Source organism: Typha latifolia, chromosome 15, assembly GCF_019914945.1.
Source record: "Typha latifolia isolate L0001 chromosome 15, TyphaL0001v2, whole genome shotgun sequence".
Lineage (NCBI taxonomy): Eukaryota > Viridiplantae > Streptophyta > Magnoliopsida > Poales > Typhaceae > Typha > Typha latifolia.
This window is the reverse complement of record NC_133100.1, coordinates 1,356,268-1,368,050: the sequence shown is the minus strand read 5'-3', so window position 1 is coordinate 1,368,050 and position 11,783 is coordinate 1,356,268. Positions and strand designations below refer to the sequence as shown.

The 11,783-nt window shown below is 30.6% G+C and overlaps 1 long non-coding RNA gene across 1 annotated transcript; it reads right to left on the bottom strand.

Annotated features, from left to right (window-relative positions):
* Positions 1 to 9,015: 9,015 nt before the first annotated feature.
* LOC140802138 (uncharacterized) lies at positions 9,016 to 11,783 on the bottom strand. The gene is made up of 3 exons (XR_012111596.1): positions 11,607 to 11,783; positions 9,900 to 10,049; positions 9,016 to 9,358 (listed from the first exon to the last, which is right to left on the bottom strand). It is a non-coding gene; the product is annotated as an uncharacterized lncRNA (long non-coding RNA).

Here is an 11,783-nt window from a genome sequence, read left to right as displayed (position 1 = left end):
AATATTAAGAGTTAATTACATTTGAGGGGTGTCTACGTAAAAAAATGAGTTTTAAGGAGTATTCCTGAAAAAGCCAAAGTGTTTTAACTCCTAAGGAATATAAATATAAATATGAATTTTAGATGGATATACACACATAAATAAGGTAGTTTAGAAGGGTATAAATGCCAAAAAAAACCCCAAAAACTCTTTTCATTTTAGTCCTTGCGGTTGCTATCATAGTTCTAACTTCTAACGAGCCAATTTATAATTAAAATAAAACCACAGGAAGCTATTCATTGATGGAGATGAGAGAATACTCAGGATTGATATTATTCCTTTTGTAAACAGTTTGCAATAAAGGTATAAAGTTTTGTGTGGCCCTAAGCTTAACACTATGTCTCATTTTGTAGTGCTATTTAAAATAGATCAAGTATTATAGTTTGTATTAAATACTATTTTCTCTGGAAATTAATAAATTGCTTTCATCTATGAGCTTTCCCTAAAACAAATAAAATAATATATATATATATATATATATATATATATATATATATATATATTCCAAGGAGAAATATAACTCTACAACTGCTATAGGTAGGAGTGAAAATGGGTCCGATAAGGATCGAATAGTAACTCATATCTGGATTTATATTTCTAGTCCGGATATGGATTTGGATACGGATATTAGATGGATAGCAAAATTTAAAACTATATCCTAACTAAATAAATACGGATAATTTTCGAATAGAGAATCGGATCTTAAATGGATGTTAATCAAATTTTAAACTAATTATAATCTTTTATTTAGACATAATTAACACATAAATATTAAGAGCTTCACAAAAAATAATTTTTTTGTATGTCAAATACATATAAAATTAGAGAAATTAATCTCTACAAATAATATATAACACATCATTAGTAACAATATCAATATTCACTATTTGAATAAGCAAACTAAAAACTGTAAATCATTCAAAAAAGTATACGGGTAAACAGATATTCGATATCCCTGAAAATCATATCCTATCCGCATCTGAATTCATATCCGAAATTTTTGAATCCGAATCAAATAAAATTTTTTTATCCGAATCCGATCTAAATCGGACGAGATAACAGGTCGGGTCGGAGTTAATCAGACCCATTTTCACCCCTTAACTATTAGGAGATAACATACCAAGAGTTCTCCACAAATGCAAACAGATAACAAGTCAGTAAGCCAACAGCTCAATACCACGGCATCCACAGGTTGAAAGCACTGCACAAGATGAACTCCAAATTTCCTCCAATTGCATCATAAATGTTGATATTACCAACAAGGCAACAACCTTGGGCATTTGGTAAACCTCCACCATCAATTTCATCTCTCATCTTCAATACCAATCTAGAAAAACAGTAGACAAAACTATATATTACCTTTCTTTATTAATAAATAAATTAAGTTTATCCTCTATGATTTAGCTCGATTTCAATTGACACTCCAAACTTAAGCATTTTGGCATCCATGTTGACTAAATTACCTTTTCTACGTCTCCGTTAATAGTTGACTAATAGTTGTTGGTTTGGTAAGTGCTTAAGTTTAAAGTATATCGAGGTAAGTTAAAATTGGGCCAAACAATGTAGATTATAAACTGTAATAAAATTTATTCATAAAATTATAAAGTTATCCCTTTTGAAATAATCAAAGATGATTCTCTACAAAACAAATGTACGTAAAAAGGGGGGCAAATCAGCAAATATGTCACCAAAAAGAAAAAAAGAAAGAAACTTTACCTAATAAGACTAAAATGTAGGTGGTAACATGCGAAAATCCCCTACAAGAAATGAACAAAATCACTCCTTTCTTTACTTTTCAAAGTACAAACTTTGTTAATCTACTATTCCTTTGGAAGTAGATCCTCAGCCCAATTGCTCTCCATTTTCAAATTTTAAAAAATGTGCATCTAAATGCATGAGAATTTCTCCTCTTCTTCTTCTTCTTCTTCTTGGTGTCAATGGCAAGCATAACAAGATCAAAGAAACGAAGTAAATTGTCAAATAGAAGAGATGGATGGATTGATACCAAGTTTTGAATCTGATGCTGATGAGCGTTGGTTTGGTTTGGTTTGGCGGCTTCTTCCTTCTTATCGAAGCCTTGGCCATTCTTCTCTCTTCTCCCTTCTCTTAGAGATCACAGCTAAACAAACATTGAAAGAGAAACTCTTCCTCTCCTCATTGGTAAAGTTTTATCTAATACCTAGATAGTTACGTGGCTTCTAGGTTCAAATGATATTGCAGAAACAGGATAGTAAATATAAATATCAGAAAATATAAGGCTTTGTTTGTGATATAAAGTGTAAACCATAAATTAATTATAGTCACACTATTAAATGCAAATTTACCTTTTATTTAACACCCTATATTTCCATTGTTTTTATTTAACACTATATTCATGTGAATTTTTGGCCCAAGTAATATTGAAGAAATATAAGGTGCTAAATCTAAATTTCCTTACTTTATGTTTTTATTTAACACCCTATAGATAAATGAAGTTTAGCCTAGAATGATATTGCATAAACATAGGGTTCTAAATGAAAATTTCTTTAATCATTTAATACCATATATTTACTGTGAATTTTCCCCTAATTAAATGTCTTAAGTTCGTCTGAAGTTCTCATTTAACCCTATATTTATGTAAATTTTTAGTTTAAACAATATTGCAGAAGTTCAGGAGTTAATGTCTTTTGATAAGGTTTCTATATGGATTAAAAATGGGAGATAGCCATTTGCTATAGTGGGAATAAAGTTGTCTAGTCCAGTTTTGGCACTTTCTGCTAACTATGATTCGTGATCATTAGATCCGACCCGTCTAAACCCGGCCCGAACCGAGTTTAACTTGACTCAATTTGATCAACCTAGCCAACTTCAATTTAAGCACAACCAATACATCAATTAAAGATTAGTCTCTAGGCCTAATCAAGTTACAACTCTAAACCTAAACGTAACTTGATTATGATGTGAACCGGATCATATTTGATTACATCATGAGGATATTGGGCTCGATGGATTAAACATATTTATTTTTTAATTAATTTATGCTTATGTAAACTCTTAAGACAAGTCTAGTTAAGTTATATAAGTCACTAAGTCAAGTTCAATTAAGTCATGTAAATCATTAAGGCAAGTTCAATTAAGTTATATAAGCCTTTAAGGCAAGTCCTAATTCAAGTCATATAAGTCTTTAAAGCTAAGTTCAAGTAAGACTTATTGTACCCGACCTCTCTAGTCTTTATTCATTCAAGCATTCAACCATTGAGAATTAATTGAGTTTAGTTATTTTTTATTATCGTATTTATTATTTTTATCGTAGCCGTTAGATCATCTTTATTTTTATAGAAGTATATCGTAATCGTAAAACATTTTCAAGCACCCAAACGCTAGCCACCATCTTCCTCCAGAAGCCACCCTACTATATGGCCGTCCACCTCCACCCTTGGTCGTCCGCCACTCTCCGACGACCGCCGCAACATCGAATATTTACCGTTTTACCTCGTTCTGACATTACTCCACTATTTTAATTATATGTTTTTATCTAGATATTCGATTGATATAAAACTAGAGTGATTAGAACCCTAACTCATGAGGCTACCACCATGAAATTTTCTTAATTTTATTACATTCGGATCGGTCCAAATATGATTTGTAACATTGGTATCAGAGCCGACCCTCTGACCTTCATCCACTTTTATAAAGATGTATTCTAATCTAGCCATTCAATTTGTGGGAGATTAGATTCATTAGAAATATTTTTTCCAAGGATACAAACTTTCAAAATTTCATATCGATCAGATCTATCAATAAACTCTCTTCAAAATTTCATACAAATTTCTATTCAGAAACTAATTCAAATCAAGTCAAGCCAGTTCGTATCAGATTAGCCGGGTCGAACAGGCTCAAGTTCAATTAATCTACGTAAGCAAATACAATCCACATAAGTAAGAACCATAAAGCAATTACCCCCAAACGTAATGACTAATATGCAAAAACAAATAATCTAAATAGACTAAGAGGTTTTGGCCCATACCTGGTCAGCTCAAGATGATTGAGTCGAACCAAGCCATATCACATTTTCGGTTGGCATGCCACTAACTTTTATTGTAATATTTGGAGGCGAGCAGTAAGTAATTTTATGGTAATATTTAGCAGTAATAGACTTATTATTTGGATGTCAAAATTTGGATTTGCTTTGAGCCAAATTTTGGTATATAATTTTGTGTTAAAATTTAAAATTAATGTGATGCTTATTGTTATTTTGATAATTTGATAGTGTTCTATATATTATTGACTTATTCTTATAGTTTATAGGTTAAATCCTGGAATTTCTAGCTCTAGTAAAGTTTTATTTTAGTTTAACTTAGTCCAGCTTGAATAAAAATTTGAAATTGGTACGAAGTCTATTTTTATTTTGATAAATTGATGTTACTTTTATTATTAGAGGTGTATTATATTTGTTGTTACATTTACGAAGTCTAATTTTATTTAATATAACTATTTAAGGTTTATTAAGCTTGAATAGTTTTTGGCTCACTGATCGATTCTACTCAGCTTGACCTCAATGTAACTCGAGTTGGGTCAAGCCTGAATCTCAAGTAGACTTGAAATTAATTTCAAGGACTCATTTGCCACCTAGTGCTGCCCAATATTTACACACTGATAAGGAAATTTTGATGCAAAAGTTGTCACATTTAAGGAGAAAGATTAATCATGTTGGACTTTATCTCTTTTAAGTGGTCTAGGATAATCATAACTAATGGACTAACCTAATTCTATAAACATAAGATTAGGTAAAGATTAAATTTGGTAAAGGTTTATATCTCAGTTTAGATTGAGATTAGGATAGGATTCTTTGATAGGCTAGGATACATGTTGCCCTATAAATATATGGCCGGTCTCTAGTCTTAGATATATGAGCTAGACAAACGGCCAACTCTCCCTAGATAGAGAGGCACTTAGGCTCCACTGAATTTTTAGTTGTCTAGTCTAGGCTTTAAGTCATATGCATCACCGAACAATTGTTCCCAATCAAACGCCGTCAGATTTATTCTAAGCCATTGTGCTATCGAGCTGTTCTTCCAAGCTAATCTCACTAATGAGCCATCAACGAAATTGAACTAAGCCACCAAACCACCAAATAATTTCTCTACAATATTATTTGAGGTTGGAGTTGAACATATGGCTTTTTTTTTGTCATGGAGAAGATATTAGCGGGTCTCGGATATCCATCTATCTATCTACAAGCTCACGGCAGAATATCTGATAGGCTAGAAGAGTGTAGATATTAAGGACAGCAAATATCAAGAAAGTACATTCCAATCCTTATTTCAATCCATCGTAATAACTTTTCTCCATATGTATTTAGGGAACAAGTCAATAAAAACAAATACTCACAAGTCATAAACAAACATGAACAACTTGAATTAAAGCAGAAGAAATTAAGGATGAACTCCATGTCCTCTAATTGCTTCAAGAGTTGGTACTCCCAATGATCCTGTGTGCTTGCAAACCTCCTCCATCTTGATCCATAAATGCATCGATCTGAGCTTCATCCTCCATTCCAACCTTAGAAAAAGGAAAGAAACAAAGGGAACAATAATAGTTTCTTTGTTAGATAAGTAAAAGAAGGCAATTTTTATATAATTGCCACTAAAATCTTTTAAAATATCATAATCATCACTATATATTTTTTTTAGAAAAATATTATAATTGCCAGTGAAATTATTGTGTGTTTTTTTTATCAAAATTGTCATTCTTTTTTACCTGCTCTGGGGTTTGCACCCCTCTCACCCTATCACCGTTCAAAAAGAAACGAACGGTGTCAAATTCCACCGACATCCTCTCGCAGTATATAGTCATGATCTTCTGCAACTTAGCATGTGGGTCGATCCTAAAACATAACTCAGTTTTATCCTACATAACAAAAGAAAATTTTCATGCCAAAATATGAAAAACTATAACATCATCAATATTCTTAAATCTTAATTAATAAAAGTTTTCACAAAGTAAATTATAGGGAGATTTATCAAAAACCCCTCATGTTTTGTGTTTATTATCATTCACCCCTATCTATCATATGGCCTCTACATTTTTGTTTCTAATGTCTTAAAAGAATTCTAAGTTAACTTAGAAAATTTATCAAAAACACATTGTATTTTGTCTTTATTATTAGGAATAATTCTCTTTTCACCTCACTTGAACTATTGATATTTTCTATCAATGACCCCCTGAATTTTTTTTTCTATATAATGACCTCCCAAACTTTTATTTCTGGTATATAATGACTAATGAGCCCCTAATAGAAGAGGTCAAGTGAGGTATTTTCTAATAGTTCATGGGGTCACTGTGTATAAAAAAAAGTTCAAAAGTCATTGTGAGAAAATGTGATAGCTCAAGGGGAACAAGAAATTATCCCTTATTTATTATTCACACCTTACTATATAAATATTTATTTTTTGGCCTTGTGTTTTGCTTAAATTTAGCACTATCTTATTAGTTTATCACCTAGATGAGTTAAAGTAATCTTGTGGATACAAAATAATACTAATACTTTTGAATAAGCCTTTTAGGTTAAGATAAAAATAAATAAAATAATATATTTTAAAGTCAAATGAAGAGTATTTATGTATTTTTATTTCTTATTTTCAAAAGTAACATGATATTAAATATTATGTTTAACTGATGTTAGAGTAGAATTAACTCGAGAGTATTTAAGACAATAAAAGTAAAATGCATAGTTAATAAATATCCATATAATATGGTTTGAACATACGGTATTTTGATAAATTTTCAAAATTAAAATACCTAAAATCCTTCTCGTTAGACATTAAAATCTATTTTTTTAATTTTTTAACTTATTTTAAAAAAAAAGTACTCAAGGGCATTAATATTACCTTGCAGCTATAGTTAATTCAGCTCTCGTCTATGTAGCAATTGTTTGCAAATAGGTATGAAAGAAACTTTCAAATTCAAACAGTTGACAATAATAAGAAAATTAACATCATAGAAATTTTAAAGTATTAAAAGTAAAATATAGATTTAAGACATTAAAAACATAGAGCAAAAATTCTTCAATGGAAGAGATGGAGAGGATACACTATTCTTTATCTTGACCCTGATGTGCGTCGATTGCTGGGCACCAGCAGCCGTCTTCTTGATCTTCGGATTGGCTTGCGATGACTTCTTGCCTTCTTTCTTAGTTCCGGACATTCTTTTTATCTCTTCGTTTCTTGTTCTAAATGAGAAGACGAAACTTATTATGTATATGTAGACATATTTTTCTTCTCTTTCGTCAACCAGTGGGCTTACTAAGATAGTTTCTTGTTCTAAATAATGAACCATATTTTAAGATCAAATTATGGATATTTTAGGTCATTTTAATTTCTATTTTAAAAACGTTAAAATTAATTCAGCATATGCCTGAGAATATACCCCCAATTTAGGTGTTACATTTGGTTATTTAACTTGATATGTTTATTATATGCTTTTCTTCTCTTCTTCTTTTCTTCATTAATTTTTTTTTTAAATAGACTCTCCTTCTCAAATTTAAATAGGAATTTGTGGAACTCATTTGATGGAATTGGTATTCTAGTTTCTCAATCTATGGTCAGAACTAACAAGTTAATGGTTTTATTTTATTTCAGAATATTGGATTGTATTTAAATATCTTTATTTTGAAAAACTATTAAAGGTAGATGATTTAATTGTTTTTATTTAGAAGTGGATTTTGCTGTCTGGAATTAATAAAGAAAATGAAATGAATTCCATTACCTCTACTTATTTAGGAAGATATGGAATTACATCTCAACATGTATTCTCTATGTAATTTTTAATTTAATTTATATATCTTTCTCACAAAAAAAAAGAAGCCATCTTTAAAAATAATGAAACCAGAGGACTTTATTTGTAATATAATCAAAATATAAGTTTTAATTTTTCTCTGATATTTAATCATTTATTGGAGTCTGTAGACTTAAATACTTAATAATGAAAGACTTTTACTAAATCAAATTAAATTTCGATGGAATCCCATGGGATAGATTATACGAATGTGTATTGAAATATAATAGAAATAATTAGATAAAAGACTGTTTTTGTACTAATCTCTCATCTCAAATATTAAGAATTAATTAGATTTGAGGAGTATTCACGTACCAAAAATATGAGTTTTAAGGAGTCGATTGTTCAAATTTTAAAGAATAGATTAAACCACTTTAAGTGGAAAAAACTTGCTATCAAAAGCATGTTTCTTACCTTGGTATTCTTCTGTGATTTTTAATTTCTTCAGGAAAAAGCCCAATAGGCTATAATAATTCATTAGCAATACAAAGAGTTCCAACGGATAATATAAGAAGAGAAAAAGAAACAGAGTTTCACACTTTCACTCTTAAAAATGTTTTCACACCAAATTTTATAAAAAGGAGGAAATAAAAAATCTTCATTAACCTCAATAGAAAGCACAATGGGCTTACATATAAATTTATAATAAGAATAAGCAAAAGACACTAGATAAATAAAAAAACTCGAGTAGAACAAGATTCCTATAGAGAGAATTATTATATATCGACGCCTTTTATGATAGTATACACACTATCATTTTTTGTCAATGATGTCTACATCATCCTCCCCAAGTGAGAGAGAACTCGACTTCGTCGAATGTGTCCCTCCTCTAATCTAAAATATCATGATGGTATTTCTCTAAGTCATGACGATCAAGCCACATATCCTTAGATATTGGTAGTTTTTTTTAACATATTAGATACTATCGAGTTCTACCTTCTCTAGTTGGGATAATCTCATCAGCTAAATTTTTAGCAATTTCATCAAGTTAATTGTAAAAGACATCAATACCCTTATTTTGATATATATATATACATTACTTTCAGTTAATGATATATATGTCTTTTACTTGATTCATTCCTATTATATCCTTAAAGATCTTAACCGTTAGATCTTCATCAAACTGAATGATAAATAATTAACTCTGTGGCACCCAAGAAACGGTCGAAGTATTTGCCATATATATATAACTCTAAAATTCCAGGAGAAAAAGATTACTCCATAACTAGTGACACAGAGGCTCTGTGTGATTAGATAACAAAAACATACCAATAGTTCTCCACAAATGAAAATAGATAACAAGTCAGTTGAAAAAACTAATTAAAAAAAAAAAGAAGCAGTTCAACACCACAAATCCACAGCTTGAAACCACAGCACTAAGATGAACTCCATTTCCTCAAATTTCTTCAGGAATTTTGAGATTACTAACACGTAAACGGCAGTGATTACATCCTCCACGTAGCTCCGGTACGGCAGTGATTACATCCTCATCCTCCATACCAAGCTATGAAACCAGTGAAAAACCAGCATTAGTTCATAAATTATGAGATAATTACATCTAGAGCTCTTGAATTATTGCTTCTTTTTTTATGCACCTCTTTATAGTACACATTAACCCCTAAAGTTTAGGAAGATAATGCATACCGGAAAAAAAAATGAGGAGGAGGTGCATATAGAAATGGATAATATTTCAAGGAGTCTTAGTGTAATTATATCTTAAATTAAAGATAAATCATAGTTTATCCCTTATGATTAATCTCGATTTCAAACACTCATGTACTCCAAGTTTAAGCACTTAACATTTTTTTGATCCAATCAAATTGTAACCGTTAAATTTTTCATCCAAATTTCATAGTATAACCAAACTACACCTATTGTCGTCAAATAAGCTCTATTTCTATGACTGTAATTGAGTCTTTTTATATCTCATTAATATTTAACTACCGGTTGCAGAGGTAAGTTGAAATCGAGCCAAACCACATTAGATACACCATAATTTTCATTAAATTGACTACTTTGAATTAAAACAAATGCTAATAATTTACTTCTTCTGGGGTCTGATCGGCCCCCAGCAGTTTTCCGTCAAAAATGAATCGAGTAGCATCATATTCCATCGACATCCGTTCGCAGTAAAGTTCCATAATCTTCCTCAGTTTAGTGTGTGGTCTGATTTTGTAAAATACCTCATTTCCATCCTTCATAACATAGAAAGAGAAGGTAAGAGCACCATAAAAATCTTCCTTCTAGAACTAATCATCAAGATTTTACAGGGACATAATATCTACAAAGCAAAAATTGATATATATTGAGCAAATTTTCAAATGATAAAATGGCCCTGATATGATTTAATAAAGAAAAGAAGTATAAAGAGATACATTATGAATAGTTATTTTACCTGAGTTCCTAATTTTATAAGATATTTATACAGATATGCATGAACGGGATTAAGTTATGGGCTAGATTACATCTCTACCCTATGAATTCTAGATTACATCTCTACCCTATGAATTTTGATCCAATATCACTTGTATTCCTAAAGAAAAAGAACGTGACATAAGAAGGGTGAACTATCACAATTCCATAGAAGGCTATCATAGAACTTGGGAGAGATTGAACCTAGAATTAGGAGAGAAAAATGTATGGATGAGGAGAGAAGTTGAGAGAGCTTGATAGGAAAAAGAGTAGCTAGCTATTGGGAGAAGAAAAATATTTGGAAAAGATGAGAGAGATAACGTAAATGTCTTTACTACAAATTTAGGGAGAAAAATGAGAGCAATTATGTCATTTAGGAAAAGCAAATGGTAGGCTAACATAATAAGACTCATTTTAAAACATTTGGATAGTTCAGAGAGTCTCTATGTCTTGTTTTTTTTTTGTATTTAAATTATCAGTGCAAATAAATAGAAAGAGTAGTATTTCATTTAGTTGAAAGTATTGGGTAATGTGGCAAAGAGTGTCATACATGCATACAGCTTCATAATTTTCACAAAGATGTTGGATTTCTATCTCTCTATTTTCTTATGCATGTTAAAACTTCACAGAGGAAGCATCCCAGAATATGAAGCAAGATTCTGGGATAACATTGTATTGAGTTTATATGATTTGTCTCTGAATGAATTAATGTATTCACCTAGGAAAGATCTCATCTCATTAATCCTTATGAGATGAGATTCAATATAAATGCATATTAATTCGACATGCTTTTCCTTTGGCTTAAAACAACAAAGTTTGAGTAAAGCTAAAATTATTTTTATTATCGAAATTTTGATTAGTATTATTTTAGATGCAGCAGAAAACTTATCCAAACGTCTATAACTTTATTTCTAGTGAGATCTTTAATTGTGCTAAATTACAATGAGATTTAAGCTAAATGTACAAATTTCTCGTAAAAAATTCTCACCATTCTCAACTTTATTCATAAGAAAATCAATATATTTTGGTGCTATTGTTTCTCTGCTCATCTTATTTCTCATTCTACAACAAAAATGCATGAAGGGCATTGTAGTTAATATAAATAAACATTATTCCTTTTGAAATGAATCAAAGATGATGTTCTGTAAGATATATCTGAAACAAATATGGCAAAAGAAAAATAGAAACTTCTTCTGATAATTTTCAAATTTTAAAGATGATGAGAAATTTTCCTTTCTTCTCTCTTTTTTCTTTCTTTTGCTGGGTATCAAATGGCAAATACAATCGGATCAAAGAAACAAAGTAAAATTCCCAAACGAAAAGAGACGGATGGATTGTACCCAATTCTCTATCTTGAGCATGATGTGCGGCGATTGGCTTGCCTGCTTCTTGCTCTCCTTCGAAGCCTTCGACATTCTTCTCTCCTCTCTCGGATATCGCGGAGAGACGACACAACTCTTCCTCTCCTCTCCTCTCCTCTCATTGACATTAAATCACATTTTGTAGTCATTCTTCTC